The sequence below is a fragment of the Hyla sarda genome, unplaced genomic scaffold, assembly GCF_029499605.1.
Source record: "Hyla sarda isolate aHylSar1 unplaced genomic scaffold, aHylSar1.hap1 scaffold_1044, whole genome shotgun sequence".
Classification (NCBI taxonomy): domain Eukaryota; kingdom Metazoa; phylum Chordata; class Amphibia; order Anura; family Hylidae; genus Hyla; species Hyla sarda.
The window spans coordinates 79,088-103,686 of NW_026607663.1; the positions used below are offsets into that span (position 1 = coordinate 79,088).

General features: G+C 47.7%; 9 non-coding genes across 9 annotated transcripts; all 9 read left to right on the forward strand.

Annotated features, from left to right (window-relative positions):
• The first annotated feature begins 67 nt into the window (after nucleotides 1–67).
• LOC130299232 (U2 spliceosomal RNA) lies at nucleotides 68–258 on the forward strand. Its single transcript, XR_008850412.1, has one exon. It is a non-coding gene; the product is annotated as a U2 spliceosomal RNA (small nuclear RNA).
• Nucleotides 259–2,347: 2,089 nt separating this feature from the next.
• Nucleotides 2,348–2,538, forward strand: LOC130299233 (U2 spliceosomal RNA). Its single transcript, XR_008850413.1, has one exon. It is a non-coding gene; the product is annotated as a U2 spliceosomal RNA (small nuclear RNA).
• Nucleotides 2,539–4,634: 2,096 nt separating this feature from the next.
• Nucleotides 4,635–4,825, forward strand: LOC130299235 (U2 spliceosomal RNA). Its single transcript, XR_008850415.1, has one exon. It is a non-coding gene; the product is annotated as a U2 spliceosomal RNA (small nuclear RNA).
• A 2,088-nt stretch (nucleotides 4,826–6,913) lies between these two features.
• Nucleotides 6,914–7,104, forward strand: LOC130299236 (U2 spliceosomal RNA). Its single transcript, XR_008850416.1, has one exon. It is a non-coding gene; the product is annotated as a U2 spliceosomal RNA (small nuclear RNA).
• A 7,722-nt stretch (nucleotides 7,105–14,826) lies between these two features.
• Nucleotides 14,827–15,017, forward strand: LOC130299237 (U2 spliceosomal RNA). The gene has a single exon (XR_008850417.1). It is a non-coding gene; the product is annotated as a U2 spliceosomal RNA (small nuclear RNA).
• A 2,085-nt stretch (nucleotides 15,018–17,102) lies between these two features.
• On the forward strand, nucleotides 17,103–17,293 carry LOC130299238 (U2 spliceosomal RNA). Its single transcript, XR_008850418.1, has one exon. It is a non-coding gene; the product is annotated as a U2 spliceosomal RNA (small nuclear RNA).
• Nucleotides 17,294–19,381: 2,088 nt separating this feature from the next.
• LOC130299239 (U2 spliceosomal RNA) lies at nucleotides 19,382–19,572 on the forward strand. The gene has a single exon (XR_008850419.1). It is a non-coding gene; the product is annotated as a U2 spliceosomal RNA (small nuclear RNA).
• A 2,088-nt stretch (nucleotides 19,573–21,660) lies between these two features.
• On the forward strand, nucleotides 21,661–21,851 carry LOC130299240 (U2 spliceosomal RNA). The gene has a single exon (XR_008850420.1). It is a non-coding gene; the product is annotated as a U2 spliceosomal RNA (small nuclear RNA).
• A 2,080-nt stretch (nucleotides 21,852–23,931) lies between these two features.
• LOC130299241 (U2 spliceosomal RNA) lies at nucleotides 23,932–24,122 on the forward strand. Its single transcript, XR_008850421.1, has one exon. It is a non-coding gene; the product is annotated as a U2 spliceosomal RNA (small nuclear RNA).
• The last annotated feature ends 477 nt before the right edge of the window (nucleotides 24,123–24,599 follow it).

Genomic DNA, 24,599 nt, shown 5'->3' on the forward strand with positions numbered 1-24,599 from the left:
CTCCCTGACAGCAAGCAGTGATAGTGCCCATGAAGGGGACCTTGTTGGGCCCGCCCCTTTCACGGTTATCGCTTCTCGGCCTTTTGGCTAAGATCAAGTGTAGTATCTGTTCTTATCAGTTTAATATCTGATACGTCCCCTATCTGGGGACCATATATTAAATGGATTTTTGAGAACGGGGGCCGATTTCGAAGCTTGCTTCCGTCGCCCTATGCATTGACCCGATATGGCAGTATCTTCGGGTACAGTGCACCACCCCCTTACAGGGTTAAAAAGAAAGATTCCTACTTTCATTGCTACCTGCTTGCTGGCTAGCCAGCTAGCCAGCCCTGTGGGCCTTGCTGCTGCTGCAGCCAAAAAACAAAAGGTGGTGCTGCTGCTGCTTCTGCTGCTTCTGCTTCTGCTTGTGTCTGGCCCCTGTTGGAGCGTCCAGGCACAGGACTTCTGCTGCTGCTGACTAAATGGCCTCCTTAATTGGATCATTTGAGTAGCCAGCACACCTGTGCAGGTAGGGCATGACATGATTAGGCAGCTGCCTTGATAGCGGGTGGGTGCTGAATGTTCCTAATTGACAAAATAAGATTAATGCTTATGAAGAAATATAAAATCTCATCCCTTCCCCAATATCGCGCCACACCCCTACCCCTTAATTCCCTGGTTGAACGTGATGGACATATGTCTTTTTTCGACCGTACTAACTATGTAACTATGTAACATAACATGGGGGGGGGGGTCTCCTGGCTGTTCACACAGGTGTGTCATTGCTGTACATTGACCATGCATTGCTTCTGTGGTATTGCAAAGGCAAAGACAAATGCTTCCAGCCATCCATTGCACTAATGGATTGGTCATCAGCTGGCTGTCTATGTCCCGCATCAATATAGACCAAAGTACAGAGGGTTAGGCTATGCTATTGTGCACCTACCTGATGCATCAGAAGGTGCGAGGCCCTTGCTAAATTCTGTGCACAGACTTTGAGATCTATGCTTTAGACTGTATCTAAACCTGCTCCAACATGGACTGACATTCTGGCCTACTTTCAGCCGATGCGACTTGTCTGTCGCTGAACAGTCGCTTTTTATGTATTCAGCACCTATGTATAATGTTGTAAAAATGCTCTAGAAGCTAAAGTCGCAGAAATGTCACACATATTTGGCCTGCAACTTTCTGTGCGACAAATTCAGACAGGAAAAATCAGTATAAATCCTTAGAAAATTATCCCCCAGTGTCTCCATCTGCTGGCGGTATTGAATAAGCATTGCTGCACTGATGGGGTATGCATTAGACGAAAAAAAAGAAGAAAAAGAAGAATAATACGCCCAGAAAAGAGGCGAAAAGGAGAAAAACGTAAAAAAACGTGAAAAAAAAGTAAGAGGAAGAGAAGGGAAAAAAAGGTGGAAATGGGTTTAAAAGTGATTTCGGCGGAGAAATATATATATATATATATATATATATATATATATATATATATATATGCGCACACACACACATAGATATAAACGTATTCTCCGTTGAGATATTGCAGCCGCTGCTGTGTCCAGGCCCAGGAGCCTTAGCACTGTGCTGTGATGTCACTCAATACCACTGACATCACTAGGTGTAAACAACATCTCTCCTTTGCTGTGTATGTGACTATGGAGCTGTTTGGTGATGTCGTCTATTACGGCCTTCATAGAAGCAACAGGAGATTGTTGCATCCATCTTGAACCCTCAGAACTACAGTGCTATGATGTCACTCACTTCCACAGGCCTTGCAGAGTGTAAACAACAACAACCCAGCTTTGTTGTGTATGTAACCAAAGGGATTTGTGATGTCACCTAGAACCTTCACAGCAGCGACAGCTTTATGAGGAGCATCAGCACTGCTCTGCCTGAGCAGAACCATCACCGCCATAGGTTGTCAAATAACCCGGATTTAACCCACACAGGTAAGTCCAATGGGGTGCAGGCATGTCCTCTATGCTTACAGCTTCCCGTGGGTGTTGGTTTGATACCGTTTGGGGACAGCCAAGGAGGCATCTGCAGGCAACAAAGGTAGGTGTGTGCTTGTGTGTGTGTTTCCTATGCAGATCCTAAGCCCAGTGTCACATGCAAGTAGGAGGAGTAAGAAGGGTTCCTGGCAAATCCGGGTTATGGATTGCATTTAAAAAGGCCCCGTGGGAGTGCAATGGGCCCCTGTCTTGCTGCTTAGCAATAATGGTATGGGTTTAGGTTCTGCTGTGTGTACTGGTGGTTGACTGCCCCCCAGCCCAGAGTGTGCATGGAAAATTGTCTGGCAGCCTCCCTGACAGCAAGCAGTGATAGTGCCCATGAAGGGGACCTTGTTGGGCCCGCCCCTTTCACGGTTATCGCTTCTCGGCCTTTTGGCTAAGATCAAGTGTAGTATCTGTTCTTATCAGTTTAATATCTGATACGTCCCCTATCTGGGGACCATATATTAAATGGATTTTTGAGAACGGGGGCCGATTTCGAAGCTTGCTTCCGTCGCCCTATGCATTGACCCGATATGGCAGTATCTTCGGGTACAGTGCACCACCCCCTTACAGGGTTAAAAAGAAAGATTCCTACTTTCATTGCTACCTGCTTGCTGGCTAGCCAGCTAGCCAGCCCTGTGGGCCTTGCTGCTGCTGCAGCCAAAAAACAAAAGGTGGTGCTGCTGCTGCTTCTGCTGCTTCTGCTTCTGCTTGTGTCTGGCCCCTGTTGGAGCGTCCAGGCACAGGACTTCTGCTGCTGCTGACTAAATGGCCTCCTTAATTGGATCATTTGAGTAGCCAGCACACCTGTGCAGGTAGGGCATGACATGATAGGCAGCTGCCTTGATAGCGGGTGGGTGCTGAATGTTCCTAATTGACAAAATAAGATTAATGCTTATGAAGAAATATAAAATCTCATCCCTTCCCCAATATCGCGCCACACCCCTACCCCTTAATTCCCTGGTTGAACGTGATGGACATATGTCTTTTTTCGACCGTACTAACTATGTAACTATGTAACATAACATGGGGGGGGGGGTCTCCTGGCTGTTCACACAGGTGTGTCATTGCTGTACATTGACCATGCATTGCTTCTGTGGTATTGCAAAGGCAAAGACAAATGCTTCCAGCCATCCATTGCACTAATGGATTGGTCATCAGCTGGCTGTCTATGTCCCGCATCAATATAGACCAAAGTACAGAGGGTTAGGCTATGCTATTGTGCACCTACCTGATGCATCAGAAGGTGCGAGGCCCTTGCTAAATTCTGTGCACAGACTTTGAGATCTATGCTTTAGACTGTATCTAAACCTGCTCCAACATGGACTGACATTCTGGCCTACTTTCAGCCGATGCGACTTGTCTGTCGCTGAACAGTCGCTTTTTATGTATTCAGCACCTATGTATAATGTTGTAAAAATGCTCTAGAAGCTAAAGTCGCAGAAATGTCACACATATTTGGCCTGCAACTTTCTGTGCGACAAATTCAGACAGGAAAAATCAGTATAAATCCTTAGAAAATTATCCCCCAGTGTCTCCATCTGCTGGCGGTATTGAATAAGCATTGCTGCACTGATGGGGTATGCATTAGACGAAAAAAAAGAAGAAAAAGAAGAATAATACGCCCAGAAAAGAGGCGAAAAGGAGAAAAACGTAAAAAAACGTGAAAAAAAAGTAAGAGGAAGAGAAGGGAAAAAAAGGTGGAAATGGGTTTAAAAGTGATTTCGGCGGAGAAATATATATATATATATATATATATATATATATATATATATATATATATATATATGCGCACACACACACATAGATATAAACGTATTCTCCGTTGAGATATTGCAGCCGCTGCTGTGTCCAGGCCCAGGAGCCTTAGCACTGTGCTGTGATGTCACTCAATACCACTGACATCACTAGGTGTAAACAACATCTCTCCTTTGCTGTGTATGTGACTATGGAGCTGTTTGGTGATGTCGTCTATTACGGCCTTCATAGAAGCAACAGGAGATTGTTGCATCCATCTTGAACCCTCAGAACTACAGTGCTATGATGTCACTCACTTCCACAGGCCTTGCAGAGTGTAAACAACAACAACCCAGCTTTGTTGTGTATGTAACCAAAGGGATTTGTGATGTCACCTAGAACCTTCACAGCAGCGACAGCTTTATGAGGAGCATCAGCACTGCTCTGCCTGAGCAGAACCATCACCGCCATAGGTTGTCAAATAACCCGGATTTAACCCACACAGGTAAGTCCAATGGGGTGCAGGCATGTCCTCTATGCTTACAGCTTCCCGTGGGTGTTGGTTTGATACCGTTTGGGGACAGCCAAGGAGGCATCTGCAGGCAACAAAGGTAGGTGTGTGCTTGTGTGTGTGTTTCCTATGCAGATCCTAAGCCCAGTGTCACATGCAAGAAGGAGGAGTAAGAAGGGTTCCTGGCAAATCCGGGTTATGGATTGCATTTAAAAAGGCCCCGTGGGAGTGCAATGGGCCCCTGTCTTGCTGCTTAGCAATAATGGTATGGGTTTAGGTTCTGCTGTGTGTACTGGTGGTTGACTGCCCCCCAGCCCAGAGTGTGCATGGAAAATTGTCTGGCAGCCTCCCTGACAGCAAGCAGTGATAGTGCCCATGAAGGGGACCTTGTTGGGCCCGCCCCTTTCACGGTTATCGCTTCTCGGCCTTTTGGCTAAGATCAAGTGTAGTATCTGTTCTTATCAGTTTAATATCTGATACGTCCCCTATCTGGGGACCATATATTAAATGGATTTTTGAGAACGGGGGCCGATTTCGAAGCTTGCTTCCGTCGCCCTATGCATTGACCCGATATGGCAGTATCTTCGGGTACAGTGCACCACCCCCTTACAGGGTTAAAAAGAAAGATTCCTACTTTCATTGCTACCTGCTTGCTGGCTAGCCAGCTAGCCAGCCCTGTGGGCCTTGCTGCTGCTGCAGCCAAAAAACAAAAGGTGGTGCTGCTGCTGCTTCTGCTGCTTCTGCTTCTGCTTGTGTCTGGCCCCTGTTGGAGCGTCCAGGCACAGGACTTCTGCTGCTGCTGACTAAATGGCCTCCTTAATTGGATCATTTGAGTAGCCAGCACACCTGTGCAGGTAGGGCATGACATGATAGGCAGCTGCCTTGATAGCGGGTGGGTGCTGAATGTTCCTAATTGACAAAATAAGATTAATGCTTATGAAGAAATATAAAATCTCATCCCTTCCCCAATATCGCGCCACACCCCTACCCCTTAATTCCCTGGTTGAACGTGATGGACATATGTCTTTTTTCGACCGTACTAACTATGTAACTATGTAACATAACATGGGGGGGGGGGGTCTCCTGGCTGTTCACACAGGTGTGTCATTGCTGTACATTGACCATGCATTGCTTCTGTGGTATTGCAAAGGCAAAGACAAATGCTTCCAGCCATCCATTGCACTAATGGATTGGTCATCAGCTGGCTGTCTATGTCCCGCATCAATATAGACCAAAGTACAGAGGGTTAGGCTATGCTATTGTGCACCTACCTGATGCATCAGAAGGTGCGAGGCCCTTGCTAAATTCTGTGCACAGACTTTGAGATCTATGCTTTAGACTGTATCTAAACCTGCTCCAACATGGACTGACATTCTGGCCTACTTTCAGCCGATGCGACTTGTCTGTCGCTGAACAGTCGCTTTTTATGTATTCAGCACCTATGTATAATGTTGTAAAAATGCTCTAGAAGCTAAAGTCGCAGAAATGTCACACATATTTGGCCTGCAACTTTCTGTGCGACAAATTCAGACAGGAAAAATCAGTATAAATCCTTAGAAAATTATCCCCCAGTGTCTCCATCTGCTGGCGGTATTGAATAAGCATTGCTGCACTGATGGGGTATGCATTAGACGAAAAAAAAGAAGAAAAAGAAGAATAATACGCCCAGAAAAGAGGCGAAAAGGAGAAAAACGTAAAAAAACGTGAAAAAAAAGTAAGAGGAAGAGAAGGGAAAAAAAGGTGGAAATGGGTTTAAAAGTGATTTCGGCGGAGAATATATATATATATATATATATATATATATATATATATATATATATGCGCACACACACACATAGATATAAACGTATTCTCCGTTGAGATATTGCAGCCGCTGCTGTGTCCAGGCCCAGGAGCCTTAGCACTGTGCTGTGATGTCACTCAATACCACTGACATCACTAGGTGTAAACAACATCTCTCCTTTGCTGTGTATGTGACTATGGAGCTGTTTGGTGATGTCGTCTATTACGGCCTTCATAGAAGCAACAGGAGATTGTTGCATCCATCTTGAACCCTCAGAACTACAGTGCTATGATGTCACTCACTTCCACAGGCCTTGCAGAGTGTAAACAACAACAACCCAGCTTTGTTGTGTATGTAACCAAAGGGATTTGTGATGTCACCTAGAACCTTCACAGCAGCGACAGCTTTATGAGGAGCATCAGCACTGCTCTGCCTGAGCAGAACCATCACCGCCATAGGTTGTCAAATAACCCGGATTTAACCCACACAGGTAAGTCCAATGGGGTGCAGGCATGTCCTCTATGCTTACAGCTTCCCGTGGGTGTTGGTTTGATACCGTTTGGGGACAGCCAAGGAGGCATCTGCAGGCAACAAAGGTAGGTGTGTGCTTGTGTGTGTGTTTCCTATGCAGATCCTAAGCCCAGTGTCACATGCAAGTAGGAGGAGTAAGAAGGGTTCCTGGCAAATCCGGGTTATGGATTGCATTTAAAAAGGCCCCGTGGGAGTGCAATGGGCCCCTGTCTTGCTGCTTAGCAATAATGGTATGGGTTTAGGTTCTGCTGTGTGTACTGGTGGTTGACTGCCCCCCAGCCCAGAGTGTGCATGGAAAATTGTCTGGCAGCCTCCCTGACAGCAAGCAGTGATAGTGCCCATGAAGGGGACCTTGTTGGGCCCGCCCCTTTCACGGTTATCGCTTCTCGGCCTTTTGGCTAAGATCAAGTGTAGTATCTGTTCTTATCAGTTTAATATCTGATACGTCCCCTATCTGGGGACCATATATTAAATGGATTTTTGAGAACGGGGGCCGATTTCGAAGCTTGCTTCCGTCGCCCTATGCATTGACCCGATATGGCAGTATCTTCGGGTACAGTGCACCACCCCCTTACAGGGTTAAAAAGAAAGATTCCTACTTTCATTGCTACCTGCTTGCTGGCTAGCCAGCTAGCCAGCCCTGTGGGCCTTGCTGCTGCTGCAGCCAAAAAACAAAAGGTGGTGCTGCTGCTGCTTCTGCTGCTTCTGCTTCTGCTTGTGTCTGGCCCCTGTTGGAGCGTCCAGGCACAGGACTTCTGCTGCTGCTGACTAAATGGCCTCCTTAATTGGATCATTTGAGTAGCCAGCACACCTGTGCAGGTAGGGCATGACATGATAGGCAGCTGCCTTGATAGCGGGTGGGTGCTGAATGTTCCTAATTGACAAAATAAGATTAATGCTTATGAAGAAATATAAAATCTCATCCCTTCCCCAATATCGCGCCACACCCCTACCCCTTAATTCCCTGGTTGAACGTGATGGACATATGTCTTTTTTCGACCGTACTAACTATGTAACTATGTAACATAACATGGGGGGGGGGGTCTCCTGGCTGTTCACACAGGTGTGTCATTGCTGTACATTGACCATGCATTGCTTCTGTGGTATTGCAAAGGCAAAGACAAATGCTTCCAGCCATCCATTGCACTAATGGATTGGTCATCAGCTGGCTGTCTATGTCCCGCATCAATATAGACCAAAGTACAGAGGGTTAGGCTATGCTATTGTGCACCTACCTGATGCATCAGAAGGTGCGAGGCCCTTGCTAAATTCTGTGCACAGACTTTGAGATCTATGCTTTAGACTGTATCTAAACCTGCTCCAACATGGACTGACATTCTGGCCTACTGTTACGCCGAGCGCTCCGGGTCCCCGCTCCTCCCCGGAGCGCTCGCTACACTTCCCTCACTGCAGCGCCCCGGTCGGTTCCACGGACCCGGGGCGCTGCGTTACCACCTCCGGCCGGGATGCGATTCGCGATGCGGGTAGCGCCCGCTCGCGATGCGCACCCCGGCTCCCGTACCTGACTCGCTCCCCGTCAGTTCTGTCCCGGCGCGCGCGGCCCCGCTCCCTAGGGCGCGCGCGCGCCGGGTCTTTGCGATTTAAAGGGCCACTGCACCGCTGATTGGTGCAGTGGTTCCAATTAGTGTTTACACCTGTGCACTTCCCTATATCACCTCACTTCCCCTTCACTCCCTCGCCGGATCTTGTTGCCCTAGTGCCAGTGAAAGCGTTCCTTGTGTGTTCCTTGCCTGTGATTCCAGACCTTCTGCCGTTGCCCCTGACTACGATCCTTGCTGCCTGCCCCGACCTTCTGCTACGTCCGACCTTGCTTCTGTCTACTCCCTTGTACCGCGCCTATCTTCAGCAGCCAGAGAGGTTGAGCCGTTGCTAGGGGATACGACCTGGTCACTACCGCCGCAGCAAGACCATCCCGCTTTGCGGCGGGCTCTGGTGAAAACCAGTAGTGACTTAGAACCGATCCTCTAGCACGGTCCACGCCAATCCCTCTCTGGCACAGAGGATCCACCACCTGCCAGCCGGCATCGTGACAGTAGATCCGGCCATGGATCCCGCTGAAGTTCCTCTGCCAGTTGTCGCTGACCTCACCACGGTGGTCGCCCAGCAGTCACAACAGATTGCGCAACAAGGCCAACAGCTGTCTCAACTGACTGTTATGCTACAACAGTTACTACCACAGCTCCAGCAATCATCTCCTCCGCCAGCTCCTGTACCTCCTCCGCAGCGAGTGGCCGCTTCTGGAATACGACTATCCTTGCCGGATAAATTTGATGGGGACTCTAAGTTTTGCCGTGGCTTTCTTTCCCAATGTTCATTACACTTGGAGATGATGTCGGACCAGTTCCCCACTGAAAGGTCTAAGGTGGCTTTCGTAGTCAGCCTGCTGTCTGGAAAAGCCCTGGCTTGGGCCACACCGCTCTGGGACCGCAATGACCCCGTCACTGCCTCTGTACACTCCTTCTTCTCGGAAATTCGAAGTGTCTTTGAGGAACCTGCCCGAGCCTCTTCTGCTGAGACTGCCCTGTTGAACCTGGTCCAGGGTAATTCTTCCGTTGGCGAGTATGCCGTACAGTTCCGTACCCTTGCTTCAGAATTATCCTGGAATAATGAGGCACTCTGCGCGACCTTTAAAAAAGGCCTATCCAGCAACATTAAAGATGTTCTGGCCGCACGAGAAATCCCTGCTAACCTACATGAACTCATCCATCTTGCCACTCGCATTGACATGCGTTTTTCCGAACGGCGTCAGGAGCTCCGCCAGGATATGGACTCTGTTCGCACGAGGCGTTTCTTCTCCCCGGCTCCTCTCTCCTCTGGTCCCCTGCAACCTGTTCCTGTGCCTCCCGCCGTGGAGGCTATGCAGGTCGACCGGTCTCGCCTGACACCCCAAGAGAGGACACGACGCCGCATGGAGAATCTCTGCCTGTACTGTGCTAGTACCGAACACTTCCTGAAGGATTGTCCTATCCGTCCTCCCCGCCTGGAAAGACGTCCGCTGACTCCGCACAAAGGTGAGACAGTCCTTGATGTCTACTCTGCTTCTCCACGTCTTACTGTGCCTGTGCGGATGTCTGCCTCTGCCTTCTCCTTCTCTGCTGTGGCCTTCTTGGACTCTGGATCTGCAGGAAATTTTATCCTGGCCTCTCTCGTCAACAGGTTCAACATCCCGGTGACGAGTCTCGCCAGACCCCTCTACATCAATTGTGTAAACAATGAAAGATTGGACTGTACTATACGTTTCCGCACGGAGCCCCTTCTAATGTGCATCGGATCTCATCACGAGAGGATTGAACTGTTGGTCCTCCCCAATTGCACTTCTGAAATCCTTCTTGGACTTCCCTGGCTTCAACTCCATTCCCCAATCCTGGATTGGTCCACTGGGGAGATCAAGAGTTGGGGGCCCTCTTGTTCCAAGGACTGCTTAAAACCGGTTCCCAGTAAACCTTGCCGTGTCCCTGTGCTTCCTCATGTAACCGGTCTCCCTAAGGCCTATATGGACTTTGCGGACGTTTTTTGCAAAAAACAAGCTGAGACTCTACCTCCTCACAGGCCTTATGATTGTCCCATTGACCTCCTCCCGGGCACTACTCCACCCCGGGGCAGAATCTATCCTCTGTCCGTCCCAGAGACTCTTGCCATGTCTGAATACGTCCAAGAAAATTTAAAAAAGGGCTTTATCCGTAAATCCTCCTCTCCTGCCGGAGCCGGATTTTTCTTTGTGTCCAAAAAAGATGGCTCTCTACGTCCTTGCATTGACTACCGCGGTCTTAATAAAATCACGGTTAAGAACCGCTACCCCCTACCCCTCATCTCTGAACTCTTTGATCGTCTCCAAGGTGCCCATATTTTTACCAAACTGGACTTAAGAGGTGCTTATAATCTCATCCGCATCAGAGAGGGGGATGAATGGAAAACGGCATTTAACACCAGAGATGGACACTTTGAGTATCTGGTCATGCCCTTTGGTCTATGCAACGCCCCTGCCGTCTTCCAAGACTTTGTTAATGAAATTTTTCGTGATCTCCTATACTCCTGTGTTGTTGTATATCTGGACGATATCCTGATTTTTTCTGCCAATCTTGAAGAACACCGCCAGCATGTCCGTATGGTTCTTCAGAGACTTCGTGATAATCAACTCTATGCCAAAATAGAGAAATGTCTGTTTGAATGCCAATCTCTTCCTTTTCTAGGATACTTGGTCTCTGGCCAGGGACTACAAATGGACCCAGATAAACTCTCTGCCGTCTTAGATTGGCCACGCCCCTCCGGACTCCGTGCCATCCAACGTTTTTTGGGGTTCGCCAATTATTACAGGCAATTTATTCCACATTTTTCTACCATTGTGGCTCCTATTGTGGCTTTAACAAAAAAAAATGCCGATCCCAAGTCTTGGCCTCCTCAAGCGGAAGACGCCTTTAAACGACTCAAGTCTGCCTTTTCTTCGGCTCCCGTGCTCTCCAGACCTGACCCATCTAAACCCTTCCTATTGGAGGTTGATGCCTCCTCAGTGGGAGCTGGAGCTGTCCTTCTACAAAAAAACTCTTCCGGGCATGCTGTTACTTGTGGTTTCTTTTCCAGGACCTTCTCTCCGGCGGAGAGGAACTACTCCATCGGGGATCGAGAGCTTCTAGCCATTAAATTAGCACTTGAGGAATGGAGGCATCTGCTGGAGGGATCAAGATTTCCAGTTATTATTTACACCGATCACAAGAACCTCTCCTACCTCCAGTCTGCCCAACGGCTGAATCCTCGTCAGGCCAGGTGGTCTCTGTTCTTTGCCCGATTTAATTTTGAAATTCACTTTCGGCCTGCTGATAAGAACATTAGGGCCGATGCTCTCTCTCGTTCCTCAGATGCCTCTGAAATTGAACTCTCTCCTCAACACATCATTCCTCCTGACTGCCTGATTTCCACTTCTCCAGCCTCCATCAGGCAAACTCCTCCAGGAAAGACCTTTGTTTCTCCACGCCAACGCCTTGGGATCCTCAAATGGGGTCACTCCTCCCATCTCGCAGGTCATGCGGGCATTAAGAAATCTGTGCAACTCATCTCTCGCTTCTATTGGTGGCCGACTCTTGAGACTGATGTGGTGGACTTTGTGCGAGCCTGCACTATCTGTGCCCGGGATAAGACTCCTCGCCAGAAGCCCGCTGGTTTTCTTCATCCTCTACCTGTCCCCGAACAACCTTGGTCTCTGATTGGTATGGATTTTATTACTGACTTACCCCCATCCCATGGCAACACTGTTATTTGGGTGGTCGTTGATCGATTCTCCAAAATGGCACATTTCATCCCTCTTCCTGGTCTTCCTTCAGCGCCTCAGTTGGCTAAACAATTTTTTGTACACATTTTTCGTCTTCACGGGTTGCCTACACAGATCGTCTCGGATAGAGGCGTCCAATTTGTGTCTAAATTCTGGAGGGCTCTCTGTAAACAACTCAAGATTAAATTAAATTTTTCTTCTGCATACCATCCTCAATCCAATGGACAAGTAGAGAGAATTAACCAGATCTTGGGTGACTATTTACGACATTTTGTTTCCTCCCGCCAGGATGACTGGGCAGATCTTCTACCTTGGGCCGAATTCTCGTATAATTTCAGAATCTCTGAATCTTCCTCCAAATCTCCGTTTTTTGTGGTGTACGGCCGTCACCCTCTTCCCCCCCCTCCCTACCCCCTTGCCCTCTGGTCTGCCCGCTGTGGATGAAATTTCTCGTGATCTTTCCACCATATGGAAAGAGACCCAAAATTCTCTCTTACAGGCTTCTTCTCGCATGAAGAGATTCGCAGATAAGAAAAGAAGAGCTCCTCCCATTTTTTCCCCTGGAGACAAGGTATGGCTCTCCGCTAAATATGTCCGTTTCCGTGTCCCGAGCTATAAGTTGGGACCACGCTATCTTGGTCCTTTTAAAGTTTTGTGTCAAATTAATCCTGTCTCTTACAAACTTCTTCTTCCTCCTTCTCTTCGTATCCCTAATGCCTTTCACGTCTCTCTTCTTAAACCTCTCATCCTCAACCGTTTTTCTCCTAAATCTGTTCCTCCCACTCCTGTTTCCGGCTCCTCGGACATCTTCTCTGTCAAAGAGATCTTGGCCTCCAAAAAGGTCAGGGGAAGAACTTTTTTTTTAGTGGATTGGGAGGGTTGTGGTCCAGAAGAGAGGTCCTGGGAACCTGAGGACAATATCCTGGACAAAAGTCTGATCCTCAGGTTCTCAGGCCCCAAGAAGAGGGGGAGACCCAAGGGGGGGGGTACTGTTACGCCGAGCGCTCCGGGTCCCCGCTCCTCCCCGGAGCGCTCGCTACACTTCCCTCACTGCAGCGCCCCGGTCGGTTCCACGGACCCGGGGCGCTGCGTTACCACCTCCGGCCGGGATGCGATTCGCGATGCGGGTAGCGCCCGCTCGCGATGCGCACCCCGGCTCCCGTACCTGACTCGCTCCCCGTCAGTTCTGTCCCGGCGCGCGCGGCCCCGCTCCCTAGGGCGCGCGCGCGCCGGGTCTTTGCGATTTAAAGGGCCACTGCACCGCTGATTGGTGCAGTGGTTCCAATTAGTGTTTACACCTGTGCACTTCCCTATATCACCTCACTTCCCCTTCACTCCCTCGCCGGATCTTGTTGCCCTAGTGCCAGTGAAAGCGTTCCTTGTGTGTTCCTTGCCTGTGATTCCAGACCTTCTGCCGTTGCCCCTGACTACGATCCTTGCTGCCTGCCCCGACCTTCTGCTACGTCCGACCTTGCTTCTGTCTACTCCCTTGTACCGCGCCTATCTTCAGCAGCCAGAGAGGTTGAGCCGTTGCTAGGGGATACGACCTGGTCACTACCGCCGCAGCAAGACCATCCCGCTTTGCGGCGGGCTCTGGTGAAAACCAGTAGTGACTTAGAACCGATCCTCTAGCACGGTCCACGCCAATCCCTCTCTGGCACAGAGGATCCACCACCTGCCAGCCGGCATCGTGACACCTACTTTCAGCCGATGCGACTTGTCTGTCGCTGAACAGTCGCTTTTTATGTATTCAGCACCTATGTATAATGTTGTAAAAATGCTCTAGAAGCTAAAGTCGCAGAAATGTCACACATATTTGGCCTGCAACTTTCTGTGCGACAAATTCAGACAGGAAAAATCAGTATAAATCCTTAGAAAATTATCCCCCAGTGTCTCCATCTGCTGGCGGTATTGAATAAGCATTGCTGCACTGATGGGGTATGCATTAGACGAAAAAAAAGAAGAAAAAGAAGAATAATACGCCCAGAAAAGAGGCGAAAAGGAGAAAAACGTAAAAAAACGTGAAAAAAAAGTAAGAGGAAGAGAAGGGAAAAAAAGGTGGAAATGGGTTTAAAAGTGATTTCGGCGGAGAAATATATATATATATATATATATATATATATATATATATATATGCGCACACACACACATAGATATAAACGTATTCTCCGTTGAGATATTGCAGCCGCTGCTGTGTCCAGGCCCAGGAGCCTTAGCACTGTGCTGTGATGTCACTCAATACCACTGACATCACTAGGTGTAAACAACATCTCTCCTTTGCTGTGTATGTGACTATGGAGCTGTTTGGTGATGTCGTCTATTACGGCCTTCATAGAAGCAACAGGAGATTGTTGCATCCATCTTGAACCCTCAGAACTACAGTGCTATGATGTCACTCACTTCCACAGGCCTTGCAGAGTGTAAACAACAACAACCCAGCTTTGTTGTGTATGTAACCAAAGGGATTTGTGATGTCACCTAGAACCTTCACAGCAGCGACAGCTTTATGAGGAGCATCAGCACTGCTCTGCCTGAGCAGAACCATCACCGCCATAGGTTGTCAAATAACCCGGATTTAACCCACACAGGTAAGTCCAATGGGGTGCAGGCATGTCCTCTATGCTTACAGCTTCCCGTGGGTGTTGGTTTGATACCGTTTGGGGACAGCCAAGGAGGCATCTGCAGGCAACAAAGGTAGGTGTGTGCTTGTGTGTGTGTTTCCTATGCAGATCCTAAGCCCAGTGTCACATGCAAGTAGGAGGAGTAAGAAGGGTTCCTGGCAAATCCGGGTTATGGATTGCATTTAAAAAGGCCCCGTGGGAGTGCAATGGGCCCCTGTCTTGCTGCTTAGCAATAATGGTATGGGTTTAGGTTCTGCTGTGTGTACTGGTGGTTGACTGCCCCCCAGCCCAGAGTGTGCATGGAAAATTGTCTGGCAGCCTCCCTGACAGCAAGCAGTGATAGTGCCCATGAAGGGGACCTTGTTGGGCCCGCCCCTTTCACGGTTATCGCTTCTCGGCCTTTTGGCTAAGATCAAGTGTAGTATCTGTTCTTATCAGTTTAATATCTGATACGTCCCCTATCTGGGGACCATATATTAAATGGATTTTTGAGAACGGGGGCCGATTTCGAAGCTTGCTTCCGTCGCCCTATGCATTGACCCGATATGGCAGTATCTTCGGGTACAGTGCACCACCCCCTTACAGGGTTAAAAAGAAAGATTCCTACTTTCATTGCTACCTGCTTGCTGGCTAGCCAGCTAGCCAGCCCTGTGGGCCTTGCTGCTGCTGCAGCCAAAAAACAAAAGGTGGTGCTGCTGCTGCTTCTGCTGCTTCTGCTTCTGCTTGTGTCTGGCCCCTGTTGGAGCGTCCAGGCACAGGACTTCTGCTGCTGCTGACTAAATGGCCTCCTTAATTGGATCATTTGAGTAGCCAGCACACCTGTGCAGGTAGGGCATGACATGATAGGCAGCTGCCTTGATAGCGGGTGGGTGCTGAATGTTCCTAATTGACAAAATAAGATTAATGCTTATGAAGAAATATAAAATCTCATCCCTTCCCCAATATCGCGCCACACCCCTACCCCTTAATTCCCTGGTTGAACGTGATGGACATATGTCTTTTTTCGACCGTACTAACTATGTAACTATGTAACATAACATGGGGGGGGGGGGTCTCCTGGCTGTTCACACAGGTGTGTCATTGCTGTACATTGACCATGCATTGCTTCTGTGGTATTGCAAAGGCAAAGACAAATGCTTCCAGCCATCCATTGCACTAATGGATTGGTCATCAGCTGGCTGTCTATGTCCCGCATCAATATAGACCAAAGTACAGAGGGTTAGGCTATGCTATTGTGCACCTACCTGATGCATCAGAAGGTGCGAGGCCCTTGCTAAATTCTGTGCACAGACTTTGAGATCTATGCTTTAGACTGTATCTAAACCTGCTCCAACATGGACTGACATTCTGGCCTACTTTCAGCCGATGCGACTTGTCTGTCGCTGAACAGTCGCTTTTTATGTATTCAGCACCTATGTATAATGTTGTAAAAATGCTCTAGAAGCTAAAGTCGCAGAAATGTCACACATATTTGGCCTGCAACTTTCTGTGCGACAAATTCAGACAGGAAAAATCAGTATAAATCCTTAGAAAATTATCCCCCAGTGTCTCCATCTGCTGGCGGTATTGAATAAGCATTGCTGCACTGATGGGGTATGCATTAGACGAAAAAAAAGAAGAAAAAGAAGAATAATACGCCCAGAAAAGAGGCGAAAAGGAGAAAAACGTAAAAAAACGTGAAAAAAAAGTAAGAGGAAGAGAAGGGAAAAAAAGGTGGAAATGGGTTTAAAAGTGATTTCGGCGGAGAAATATATATATATATATATATATATATATATATATATATATATGCGCACACACACACATAGATATAAACGTATTCTCCGTTGAGATATTGCAGCCGCTGCTGTGTCCAGGCCCAGGAGCCTTAGCACTGTGCTGTGATGTCACTCAATACCACTGACATCACTAGGTGTAAACAACATCTCTCCTTTGCTGTGTATGTGACTATGGAGCTGTTTGGTGATGTCGTCTATTACGGCCTTCATAGAAGCAACAGGAGATTGTTGCATCCATCTTGAACCCTCAGAACTACAGTGCTATGATGTCACTCACTTCCACAGGCCTTGCAGAGTGTAAACAACAACAACCCAGCTTTGTTGTGTATGTAACCAAAGGGATTTGTGATGTCACCTAGAACCTTCACAGCAGCGACAGCTTTATGAGGAGCATCAGCACTGCTCTGCCTGAGCAGAACCATCACCGCCATAGGTTGTCAAATAACCCGGATTTAACCCACACAGGTAAGTCCAATGGGGTGCAGGCATGTCCTCTATGCTTACAGCTTCCCGTGGGTGTTGGTTTGATACCGTTTGGGGACAGCCAAGGAGGCATCTGCAGGCAACAAAGGTAGGTGTGTGCTTGTGTGTGTGTTTCCTATGCAGATCCTAAGCCCAGTGTCACATGCAAGTAGGAGGAGTAAGAAGGGTTCCTGGCAAATCCGGGTTATGGATTGCATTTAAAAAGGCCCCGTGGGAGTGCAATGGGCCCCTGTCTTGCTGCTTAGCAATAATGGTATGGGTTTAGGTTCTGCTGTGTGTACTGGTGGTTGACTGCCCCCCAGCCCAGAGTGTGCATGGAAAATTGTCTGGCAGCCTCCCTGACAGCAAGCAGTGATAGTGCCCATGAAGGGGACCTTGTTGGGCCCGCCCCTTTCACGGTTATCGCTTCTCGGCCTTTTGGCTAAGATCAAGTGTAGTATCTGTTCTTATCAGTTTAATATCTGATACGTCCCCTATCTGGGGACCATATATTAAATGGATTTTTGAGAACGGGGGCCGATTTCGAAGCTTGCTTCCGTCGCCCTATGCATTGACCCGATATGGCAGTATCTTCGGGTACAGTGCACCACCCCCTTACAGGGTTAAAAAGAAAGATTCCTACTTTCATTGCTACCTGCTTGCTGGCTAGCCAGCTAGCCAGCCCTGTGGGCCTTGCTGCTGCTGCAGCCAAAAAACAAAAGGTGGTGCTGCTGCTGCTTCTGCTGCTTCTGCTTGTGTCTGGCCCCTGTTGGAGCGTCCAGGCACAGGACTTCTGCTGCTGCTGACTAAATGGCCTCCTTAATTGGATCATTTGAGTAGCCAGCACACCTGTGCAGGTAGGGCATGACATGATAGGCAGCTGCCTTGATAGCGGGTGGGTGCTGAATGTTCCTAATTGACAAAATAAGATTAATGCTTATGAAGAAATATAAAATCTCATCCCTTCCCCAATATCGCGCCACACCCCTACCCCTTAATTCCCTGGTTGAACGTGATGGACATATGTCTTTTTTCGACCGTACTAACTATGTAACTATGTAACATAACATGGGGGGGGGGGTCTCCTGGCTGTTCACACAGGTGTGTCATTGCTGTACATTGACCATGCATTGCTTCTGTGGTATTGCAAAGGCAAAGACAAATGCTTCCAGCCATCCATTGCACTAATGGATTGGTCATCAGCTGGCTGTCTATGTCCCGCATCAATATAGACCAAAGTACAGAGGGTTAGGCTATGCTATTGTGCACCTACCTGATGCATCAGAAGGTGCGAGGCCCTTGCTAAATTCTGTGCACAGACTTTGAGATCTATGCTTTAGACTGTATCTAAACCTGCTCCAACATGGACTGACATTCTGGCCTACTTTCAGCCGATGCGACTTGTCTGTCGCTGAACAGTCGCTTTTTATGTATTCAGCACCTATGTATAATGTTGTAAAAATGCTCTAGAAGCTAAAGTCGCAGAAATGTCACACATATTTGGCCTGCAACTTTCTGTGCGACAAATTCAGACAGGAAAAATCAGTATAAATCCTTAGAAAATTATCCCCCAGTGTCTCCATCTGCTGGCGGTATTGAATAAGCATTGCTGCACTGATGGGGTATGCATTAGACGAAAAAAAAGAAGAAAAAGAAGAATAATACGCCCAGAAAAGAGGCGAAAAGGAGAAAAACGTAAAAAAACGTGAAAAAAAAGTAAGAGGAAGAGAAGGGAAAAAAAGGTGGAAATGGGTTTAAAAGTGATTTCGGCGGAGAAATATATATATATATATATATATATATATATATATATATATATATATATATATGCGCACACACACACATAGATATAAACGTATTCTCCGTTGAGATATTGCAGCCGCTGCTGTGTCCAGGCCCAGGAGCCTTAGCACTGTGCTGTGATGTCACTCAATACCACTGACATCACTAGGTGTAAACAACATCTCTCCTTTGCTGTGTATGTGACTATGGAGCTGTTTGGTGATGTCGTCTATTACGGCCTTCATAGAAGCAACAGGAGATTGTTGCATCCATCTTGAACCCTCAGAACTACAGTGCTATGATGTCACTCACTTCCACAGGCCTTGCAGAGTGTAAACAACAACAACCCAGCTTTGTTGTGTATGTAACCAAAGGGATTTGTGATGTCACCTAGAACCTTCACAGCAGCGACAGCTTTATGAGGAGCATCAGCACTGCTCTGCCTGAGCAGAACCATCACCGCCATAGGTTGTCAAATAACCCGGATTTAACCCACACAGGTAAGTCCAATGGGGTGCAGGCATGTCCTCTATGCTTACAGCTTCCCGTGGGTGTTGGTTTGATACCGTTTGGGGACAGCCAAGGAGGCATCTGCAGGCAACAAAGGTAGGTGTGTGCTTGTGTGTGTGTTTCCTATGCAGATCCTAAGCCCAGTGTCACATGCAAGTAGGAGGAGTAAGAAGGGTTCCTGGCAAATCCGGGTTATGGATTGCATTTAAAAAGGCCCCGTGGGAGTGCAATGGGCCCCTGTCTTGCTGCTTAGCAATAATGGTATGGGTTTAGGTTCTGCTGTGTGTACTGGTGGTTGACTGCCCCCCAGCCCAGAGTGTGCATGGAAAATTGTCTGGCAGCCTCCCTGACAGCAAGCAGTGATAGTGCCCATGAAGGGGACCTTGTTGGGCCCGCCCCTTTCACGGTTATCGCTTCTCGGCCTTTTGGCTAAGATCAAGTGTAGTATCTGTTCTTATCAGTTTAATATCTGATACGTCCCCTATCTGGGGACCATATATTAAATGGATTTTTGAGAACGGGGGCCGATTTCGAAGCTTGCTTCCGTCGCCCTATGCATTGACCCGATATGGCAGTATCTTCGGGTACAGTGCACCACCCCCTTACAGGGTTAAAAAGAAAGATTCCTACTTTCATTGCTACCTGCTTGCTGGCTAGCCAGCTAGCCAGCCCTGTGGGCCTTGCTGCTGCTGCAGCCAAAAAACAAAAGGTGGTGCTGCTGCTGCTTCTGCTGCTTCTGCTTGTGTCTGGCCCCTGTTGGAGCGTCCAGGCACAGGACTTCTGCTGCTGCTGACTAAATGGCCTCCTTAATTGGATCATTTGAGTAGCCAGCACACCTGTGCAGGTAGGGCATGACATGATAGGCAGCTGCCTTGATAGCGGGTGGGTGCTGAATGTTCCTAATTGACAAAATAAGATTAATGCTTATGAAGAAATATAAAATCTCATCCCTTCCCCAATATCGCGCCACACCCCTACCCCTTAATTCCCTGGTTGAACGTGATGGACATATGTCTTTTTTCGACCGTACTAACTATGTAACTATGTAACATAACATGGGGGGGGGGGTCTCCTGGCTGTTCACACAGGTGTGTCATTGCTGTACATTGACCATGCATTGCTTCTGTGGTATTGCAAAGGCAAAGACAAATGCTTCCAGCCATCCATTGCACTAATGGATTGGTCATCAGCTGGCTGTCTATGTCCCGCATCAATATAGACCAAAGTACAGAGGGTTAGGCTATGCTATTGTGCACCTACCTGATGCATCAGAAGGTGCGAGGCCCTTGCTAAATTCTGTGCACAGACTTTGAGATCTATGCTTTAGACTGTATCTAAACCTGCTCCAACATGGACTGACATTCTGGCCTACTTTCAGCCGATGCGACTTGTCTGTCGCTGAACAGTCGCTTTTTATGTATTCAGCACCTATGTATAATGTTGTAAAAATGCTCTAGAAGCTAAAGTCGCAGAAATGTCACACATATTTGGCCTGCAACTTTCTGTGCGACAAATTCAGACAGGAAAAATCAGTATAAATCCTTAGAAAATTATCCCCCAGTGTCTCCATCTGCTGGCGGTATTGAATAAGCATTGCTGCACTGATGGGGTATGCATTAGACGAAAAAAAAGAAGAAAAAGAAGAATAATACGCCCAGAAAAGAGGCGAAAAGGAGAAAAACGTAAAAAAACGTGAAAAAAAAGTAAGAGGAAGAGAAGGGAAAAAAAGGTGGAAATGGGTTTAAAAGTGATTTCGGCGGAGAAATATATATATATATATATATATATATATATATATATATATATATATATATATGCGCACACACACACATAGATATAAACGTATTCTCCGTTGAGATATTGCAGCCGCTGCTGTGTCCAGGCCCAGGAGCCTTAGCACTGTGCTGTGATGTCACTCAATACCACTGACATCACTAGGTGTAAACAACATCTCTCCTTTGCTGTGTATGTGACTATGGAGCTGTTTGGTGATGTCGTCTATTACGGCCTTCATAGAAGCAACAGGAGATTGTTGCATCCATCTTGAACCCTCAGAACTACAGTGCTATGATGTCACTCACTTCCACAGGCCTTGCAGAGTGTAAACAACAACAACCCAGCTTTGTTGTGTATGTAACCAAAGGGATTTGTGATGTCACCTAGAACCTTCACAGCAGCGACAGCTTTATGAGGAGCATCAGCACTGCTCTGCCTGAGCAGAACCATCACCGCCATAGGTTGTCAAATAACCCGGATTTAACCCACACAGGTAAGTCCAATGGGGTGCAGGCATGTCCTCTATGCTTACAGCTTCCCGTGGGTGTTGGTTTGATACCGTTTGGGGACAGCCAAGGAGGCATCTGCAGGCAACAAAGGTAGGTGTGTGCTTGTGTGTGTGTTTCCTATGCAGATCCTAAGCCCAGTGTCACATGCAAGTAGGAGGAGTAAGAAGGGTTCCTGGCAAATCCGGGTTATGGATTGCATTTAAAAAGGCCCCGTGGGAGTGCAATGGGCCCCTGTCTTGCTGCTTAGCAATAATGGTATGGGTTTAGGTTCTGCTGTGTGTACTGGTGGTTGACTGCCCCCCAGCCCAGAGTGTGCATGGAAAATTGTCTGGCAGCCTCCCTGACAGCAAGCAGTGATAGTGCCCATGAAGGGGACCTTGTTGGGCCCGCCCCTTTCACGGTTATCGCTTCTCGGCCTTTTGGCTAAGATCAAGTGTAGTATCTGTTCTTATCAGTTTAATATCTGATACGTCCCCTATCTGGGGACCATATATTAAATGGATTTTTGAGAACGGGGGCCGATTTCGAAGCTTGCTTCCGTCGCCCTATGCATTGACCCGATATGGCAGTATCTTCGGGTACAGTGCACCACCCCCTTACAGGGTTAAAAAGAAAGATTCCTACTTTCATTGCTACCTGCTTGCTGGCTAGCCAGCTAGCCAGCCCTGTGGGCCTTGCTGCTGCTGCAGCCAAAAAACAAAAGGTGGTGCTGCTGCTGCTTGTGCTGCTGCTGCTTCTGCTTGTGTCTGGCCCCTGTTGGAGCGTCCAGGCACAGGACTTCTGCTGCTGCTGACTAAATGGCCTCCTTAATTGGATCATTTGAGTAGCCAGCACACCTGTGCAGGTAGGGCATGACATGATAGGCAGCTGCCTTGATAGCGGGTGGGTGCTGAATGTTCCTAATTGACAAAATAAGATTAATGCTTATGAAGAAATATAAAATCTCATCCCTTCCCCAATATCGCGCCACACCCCTACCCCTTAATTCCCTGGTTGAACGTGATGGACATATGTCTTTTTTCGACCGTACTAACTATGTAACTATGTAACATAACATGGGGGGGGGGGTCTCCTGGCTGTTCACACAGGTGTGTCATTGCTGTACATTGACCATGCATTGCTTCTGTGGTATTGCAAAGGCAAAGACAAATGCTTCCAGCCATCCATTGCACTAATGGATTGGTCATCAGCTGGCTGTCTATGTCCCGCATCAATATAGACCAAAGTACAGAGGGTTAGGCTATGCTATTGTGCACCTACCTGATGCATCAGAAGGTGCGAGGCCCTTGCTAAATTCTGTGCACAGACTTTGAGATCTATGCTTTAGACTGTATCTAAACCTGCTCCAACATGGACTGACATTCTGGCCTACTTTCAGCCGATGCGACTTGTCTGTCGCTGAACAGTCGCTTTTTATGTATTCAGCACCTATGTATAATGTTGTAAAAATGCTCTAGAAGCTAAAGTCGCAGAAATGTCACACATATTTGGCCTGCAACTTTCTGTGCGACAAATTCAGACAGGAAAAATCAGTATAAATCCTTAGAAAATTATCCCCCAGTGTCTCCATCTGCTGGCGGTATTGAATAAGCATTGCTGCACTGATGGGGTATGCATTAGACGAAAAAAAAGAAGAAAAAGAAGAATAATACGCCCAGAAAAGAGGCGAAAAGGAGAAAAACGTAAAAAAACGTGAAAAAAAAGTAAGAGGAAGAGAAGGGAAAAAAAGGTGGAAATGGGTTTAAAAGTGATTTCGGCGGAGAAATATATATATATATATATATATATATATATATATATATGCGCACACACACACATAGATATAAACGTATTCTCCGTTGAGATATTGCAGCCGCTGCTGTGTCCAGGCCCAGGAGCCTTAGCACTGTGCTGTGATGTCACTCAATACCACTGACATCACTAGGTGTAAACAACATCTCTCCTTTGCTGTGTATGTGACTATGGAGCTGTTTGGTGATGTCGTCTATTACGGCCTTCATAGAAGCAACAGGAGATTGTTGCATCCATCTAGAACCCTCAGAACTACAGTGCTATGATGTCACTCACTTCCACAGGCCTTGCAGAGTGTAAACAACAACAACCCAGCTTTGTTGTGTATGTAACCAAAGGGATTTGTGATGTCACCTAGAACCTTCACAGCAGCGACAGCTTTATGAGGAGCATCAGCACTGCTCTGCCTGAGCAGAACCATCACCGCCATAGGTTGTCAAATAACCCGGATTTAACCCACACAGGTAAGTCCAATGGGGTGCAGGCATGTCCTCTATGCTTACAGCTTCCCGTGGGTGTTGGTTTGATACCGTTTGGGGACAGCCAAGGAGGCATCTGCAGGCAACAAAGGTAGGTGTGTGCTTGTGTGTGTGTTTCCTATGCAGATCCTAAGCCCAGTGTCACATGCAAGTAGGAGGAGTAAGAAGGGTTCCTGGCAAATCCGGGTTATGGATTGCATTTAAAAAGGCCCCGTGGGAGTGCAATGGGCCCCTGTCTTGCTGCTTAGCAATAATGGTATGGGTTTAGGTTCTGCTGTGTGTACTGGTGGTTGACTGCCCCCCAGCCCAGAGTGTGCATGGAAAATTGTCTGGCAGCCTCCCTGACAGCAAGCAGTGATAGTGCCCATGAAGGGGACCTTGTTGGGCCCGCCCCTTTCACGGTTATCGCTTCTCGGCCTTTTGGCTAAGATCAAGTGTAGTATCTGTTCTTATCAGTTTAATATCTGATACGTCCCCTATCTGGGGACCATATATTAAATGGATTTTTGAGAACGGGGGCCGATTTCGAAGCTTGCTTCCGTCGCCCTATGCATTGACCCGATATGGCAGTATCTTCGGGTACAGTGCACCACCCCCTTACAGGGTTAAAAAGAAAGATTCCTACTTTCATTGCTACCTGCTTGCTGGCTAGCCAGCTAGCCAGCCCTGTGGGCCTTGCTGCTGCTGCAGCCAAAAAACAAAAGGTGGTGCTGCTGCTGCTTCTGCTGCTTCTGCTTCTGCTTGTGTCTGGCCCCTGTTGGAGCGTCCAGGCACAGGACTTCTGCTGCTGCTGACTAAATGGCCTCCTTAATTGGATCATTTGAGTAGCCAGCACACCTGTGCAGGTAGGGCATGACATGATAGGCAGCTGCCTTGATAGCGGGTGGGTGCTGAATGTTCCTAATTGACAAAATAAGATTAATGCTTATGAAGAAATATAAAATCTCATCCCTTCCCCAATATCGCGCCACACCCCTACCCCTTAATTCCCTGGTTGAACGTGATGGACATATGTCTTTTTTCGACCGTACTAACTATGTAACTATGTAACATAACATGGGGGGGGGGGGTC